The following is a 6,001-nucleotide window of genomic DNA, read 5'->3' on the forward strand; positions in this document are numbered from 1 at the left end:
CCATGGCTCCCCTTCAGTGCCTCTGCCCTGCTCGCTGCTGCACAAACTCTAAGAAGGCCTCTAAGGTCAGTTGGAATTAGCACTGCCTTAGAGATGTACATTCTAAAACAAAAGCTCTGGGGGCAGGGTGGGACGGGGTGGGGGGGGTTGGAGTTTAACCCCCAGATACGGGTCATTAGTGATGACAGCACAGGCTACCAGGGGCTGCCCACTGCAGACTTGAGGGGAGGGAAGTCCTTTCCCACTTTCCGAGTACCCCAAAACTTGAGTCTGTTGTTCCTTCCTGGGTCAGACCAGCCCTAACGTGAATCTGAAGGGGTGTGTGTGTGTGTGTTTGTGGGGGGGGACGGTTATGTGTGGATCCTGGGGTGGAAAAGACCCCTAACTCCAGTGCGTGGGGAAGCAAGGATAGAGCCTTCTGCTACACTGGAGAAAAGAGCATCTGAAGCTCAGACAGGCCTGGGGCTGGACATCTTTGCTGATTCAGTGAGCCAGCAAAGCGGACATCTGGCTGGACCCGGTGCTGAGCCCGGAACACAGAAGGATCCTGTTTGGGGCCAGACTGGCAGGGGTTAACAAAGAACGGCAGGTTGCTTCTGGAAAACAAAAGCCTGGGTCAATAAACCTGCAGTTGCAGTCTTTGATCGATGAGGGCAAAGGCTCCAGGGGCAGACGCTGCCAGCCAGTATCTCTGAATCGCCTAGAACAGAGCAATTCAGGAAATCCAGGCTAAGGCTTGAGAGGCCCTGTGGTCTGTCTGTCCTGGGGCCAACATCCTCAGAGCCCCAGGCTCCCTCTCCCCACCCAGAGGACCCCCGGGGATCAGACTGGAAGGAACCCCAGGCATCCTCCACCTCAGTTCTTAATCTGGGGACCCTGGTTAACAATTCAGCCATCTGTGAACTTGGACTGAGGGGAAAAATGGTCACACGCCTATAACTGAAAATTAGCATTTTTTTCCTATTGTGAACCCAAGCATCAAACCACAGTAGAATCTGGAGTACCTAGGGCTTTGTCACTAAGAATAATGACAGGTTTTTTTCATAGCTCATTAGTCATTGCAGTATTCTTAAAACGTTGTTAATATTACCACCTCAAAATTGTAGTACAATTGGACTTCCCACCAGATCTTATTTTGTGTTACTAAATAAATATATATACCACAAATTTGTTTTTTAATATTTTGATAGCTTTATTTCAGTATCGTTAGTTTCCTTTGTGATACTATGTATTTTATTTTACCAGCCCACCAGAAGGGTCTGTAGCACAAAAAGAGCTAAGAACTCCTACTTTTGTTCCATACCTACCATATATGGGAACCGGGGCAATGCTTTTCCTGGATGGATGGATGGATGGATGGATGGATGGATGTATGTGTGGATGGACAAATGATAAAAATACCATTGTAATAACAATAGTAATAACCCTAACTGACTGCCTACCCCGAGCCAAGCACATTTTTATTTATTTTTTTTAATTTATTTATTTGACAGAAATCACAAGTAGGCAGAGAGAGGAAAGGAAGCAGGCTCCCCACTGAGCAGAGAGCTGGACGCGGAGCTCAATCCCAGGACCCTGGGATCATGACCCGAGCCGAAGGCAGAGGCTTTAACCCACTGAGTCAGCCAGGGGCCCCCAGGCACATTTTTAAAGTAATTTAAGCCTCGGGGTGCCTGGGTGCCTCAGCTGATTGGGCGTCCAACTCTTGATTTTGCCTCAAGTCATGATGTCAGGGTCATGAAATCAATCTCCACGTTGGGTTCCACACTGGGTGGAGAACCTGCTTACGATTCTCTCTCTCCCTCTGCTTCTGCCACTCCCCATGGCTCACATTCTCTCTCTCTCTCTCTAAAAATAAATAAATCTTTTAAAAAAATTAAGCCTCATGACAGCCCCATCTGGAAGATGTTATGTCCCCACTGCACAGACCAGAAAACTGAGGCATAAAGATGTGACTTACCAAGGCCACTCCGTTAGCAAATGGAAGAGCCAGAGTTGAAACCGGCGAGCCCACACTCTGAACCTCCCTGCTCTGTGACTACCCAGGCCAGATAATCACGGTTTGGGGCTTAGCTCTGGAGTCAGAGACCAAGGTCTCAATTCCAGCTCTGCCTCTTGCAAAGCTGCATGACTCCAGGCAACTCACTCCCACAAACATTTTTCTCATCCATAACATAAAGACAGTTACATCATCTTCATCACTGGGTCATCTGTGGACTCACAAGGCATGGAATGCACTTAGCACAGGGACTGGTACACAGTAAGCGCTCAACAGTTCAGTCCTCATGGAGAAACTAAGGCACAGACACATTTAAAAGGGTAATTGGTGCCTCCATGCTAAGAGTTCCAGAAATTATGAAAATAAAAGGCTCAAGGCTAAGAACCTAGATCTCAGCTTCTAGCAAGACCCCTAGTGATCAGGAGTTAGCAAGTGCCCATTGGTTCTGTGCTTTTGTTTTGGGGGTGAGGGGAAAGGTTGAGACATCAAGCACATCTGCGAACATGCCAGAGCTAGGGTCTTCCTTCCAAAGAGCACAGTATGGAAGGGGGAACAGAACAACTTGATAGCAGAGAACCCTGACAGACACTGCCTCGGCCAGCGGGGCACGGCTAAAAAGAACAAATGATAGGGGCACCTGGGTGGCCGCTCAGTCGGAGCGTCCGACTCTTGATTTCTGCTCAGATTGTGGGATCAGGCCCCTCATCTGGCTCCACGCCCAGCAGGGAGACTGCTTCCCTCTCACTCTCTCCCCTGCTCTCACTCTAATATAAATCTTTTTTTTAAAATGACCAAATGATAGGTCATACTGAGAGCATGCACCTTCGATAGAATGAGAATGGCCCTTGACTTCTCCCTCCCGAAAACCTAAAATCCCTTTCTAATCACAGGAAAAACATCAGATACTCTCACATTGAAGGACATGCTACAAATTACCAGACCAGGTCAAGGTCACCAAACTACACCATCAAGGTCATCAAATACAAGGAAGGTCTGAGAAACGTTCCCAGGCTAGGGGAGCCTACGGAGACGTGACAACTAAATGTTAATGGGGTATCTGGGATGGGATCCTGGAACAGAAAAGGGGATGTTTGGTAAAAGCTAAGGACTGTGAATGAAGTGTGAACTTGAATAAATAATAATGCATCAATATTGCTTCGTTCGTTGTAGCAAATGTACCATACGAATGTAAACTATTAAAATTAGGGCAAACTGGGCATGGGCTTAGAGCAACTCTCTGTACTATTTCAGCAACATGTCTGTAAATCAGAATCCATCCTAAAATAAAAAGAATTCTTTTCAAAAAAATGTTAGTGGTACATCTGGGCGGCAATGTTCCAGGCAGATTTCTGAGTCTTACTTCTCCATGTTTTCTCCATGGCCCACCAGGAACATTCTGCTTTTGCCATCAGAAGAAAATTCAGTAAACTTTGTTTCAAAAAAATGAATGAATGGGTGTTTGGCCCTTTGGAGACAGAGCGCTACATAAATAAAAGTATAATTAGAGTCGTTTCTCCAGCAGCGATTAAAACCCACTTTATCATTCTGTGCCCAGGAGGCTCTAGCCACGAGGCCCTGGCCCGGTGCCCTCTGCAGGGCAGGGTGGTGTTCCTCTGAGCCCTGCCAGCACTTTTCTGTCTGCGATCAATCAGCGCTTACTGGCAGAGGAAGAGAGGGGGCCAGGCAGCCGGTGCAAAGGTCAAAGGTCTCATCCCAGGTGAGCTGAAGCTTCTGGCTCAGTGAGACGCTAGAGGTAGAAAGATCCTGTCCACCAGCTTCGGCCTGCTCTGGGCCATCGGCCAAGGAATGACTGCTCCATCAGACTGACCTGTTTCCCTCCAGTCTCCTCGGGACAGGCAGTGACCATGGTAGATGGCTGGACCCCATTTGGGGACAGGACACTGGAAGGAGGAAGAGCTAAGTGGGCAGCAACCCTTCAGAAGACTCCCCCCAACACGGGCCATACCACCCAGACCCCAAGGGCACCAAGGGCAAAGGCCAGCTTGTTCTCAGGCTCAGCCCAATCCCCGAACACCAATTCCAGCTCCTGGATCACAGGGAATATGAGGCCACTCCTTCGGATCCACTCCTGTTCGGTTCCCAAAGGCTTCCTCTGTAGTCTGGTATCCAGTTCATACATGGCCGGGCTCTTGGTGACAGCCTCAGGAGCACAGAACAGGGGAGGGATGGTGTTGAGACATTTCTAATGGTGATGAGAGAGGGACAAGATTCTCTGAGAAGGGACACCTCAGCTTTCCTAACATGTAGGAAAAGGTTTGAGAAAGAGGCTTGATTCCTTTATAAACACACTGAGCTATTGCCTTCAGCCCACAAGGCTGCACATTTATTCTGGTTACTCTTCCAGAGCTCATTCAACTCTTCAGAAAATGCCTTCAGGGCCACCTTTGACCAAAATTGATCAGCTTCCTTGATTGCCCAAAGTATTCCCCAATGCAAGCATCCAGGTGACTTTCAGCTGTTTCCAAAATCCAAATCCAAGCAAAAGACCAACACCGCCTGCCCCTCTGAGGCCACTCCCGAGAACCCCAGGCACGGCTTGAGAAACGGCACCACCACAAGCATGTTACAATCTCCGAAGTGGTATTTGTCACACACCTGCCTTCACACTCAAAGCTGGAGTGGGTTGCCCTCTCTCCGGGGCTCCTGACAAAGGCCCTGAACCATTCCTCAGGCAGCAGAGGAGTGTGGGACACCCCGACCACACAGCAGATCTGCCTCTGCCTTCCCTGAGAGCGGGCCCATCTTGTCTCCCTCCCAGCAGAGCCCGGGCACTGGGACAGCCCCAGGCTCCATTTGTGCCACTAATGAGTCTTAAGTGTTTGGCTTGGGCTCCTGCCAGTCCTACTCCTACAAGGGAAAAGAGAATGGGAGAGAACAGGAAAAAGCTCACACCAGCTCAGCTCTGCTAGGCCCTGGGAGGGAGGGCTGGCACAGGGGTTGCCCGGCACCAACCCACCAGGGGTGCACCCGGGCACTGACTTGGGGCCCCTCCACCTTTCTGCCCCCTCTACTTCAGAGAGCTTCTCAAAATGCAGATTCCTGGGCACAACCACTGGACTGAAGGCCTGGAGGTAGGCCCAGGAATGTGCATTTCAGTAAGCACCGCAGGAGACTGTGATGCCTGGTGAAGGTTAAGAACCACTGCTCTAGGGGGTCCGTGATGGAATTTCAGGCTGCTGTGTATATATGCATTTTACTAGGGAGTCCACAGCTTTGGTCAAATGCTCAAATTAGGTCAATCGCCCCCCATGGCCCCTAAAATAACATAACATAATGTAACATAACATAGCAAGCTAAGAAATGCTAGTGGATGGGATGATTTCCCAATTCAGGTGTAGCTCTGATCTGTGACTCAGCTCAGGCCCCACCAAGGAGAGGTCCACAGGGGCCTCTCTTCTCAGCAAGCATCAGGGAAAGAGATTGGTGGGCCTGGGAAACCAAGGATGACAGAGAAGGCCGAGGAGGATGTCAGGGCCCGGTGGACATTCCAGAATGCACGGGGAAAGGGCCCTTAGAGATCACAAAAGCCAAACTCCCCAGCAAGAAGGGCTGACTCTCCACCAGCACCCGGGGCTCCTGGGCCACACAGCTAAACGGCACTTCCCAAAGCATCCCCCCTGCAGGCCCAGGAATGTGCATTGAACCCTGGCCCATGGAAGAGTCTCCCATCCCGCGGTCCCTGTGGGAAGGGTCTCCCACGGGTCCTCAGAGGACTCCAAGGCCCTTGCAGAGAGCCGAGCCTCCACAGGGAAGAAGCTGGGTTCTGACAACTGCGAGGCACAGACCGTACCCACCAGCAACCCGCCCTGGACCGCGCCGTGAATGGAAAATAACCCTTTGTGTGTTCAGTTAGTGGGATCTGGGGCTGGTCTGAATCAGCAGTCTGCCTCCTGTCCCCAGTACGCCCTCCTCAGGGACACGGAGCCCCCCCGACGGCCTTGCACGGGGGACGGGGCGCCAGAACCACACACCACAGCCTGG

The sequence above is a fragment of the Lutra lutra genome, chromosome 10 (genome assembly GCF_902655055.1).
Source record: "Lutra lutra chromosome 10, mLutLut1.2, whole genome shotgun sequence".
In the NCBI taxonomy this organism is placed as follows: Eukaryota; Metazoa; Chordata; class Mammalia; order Carnivora; family Mustelidae; genus Lutra; species Lutra lutra.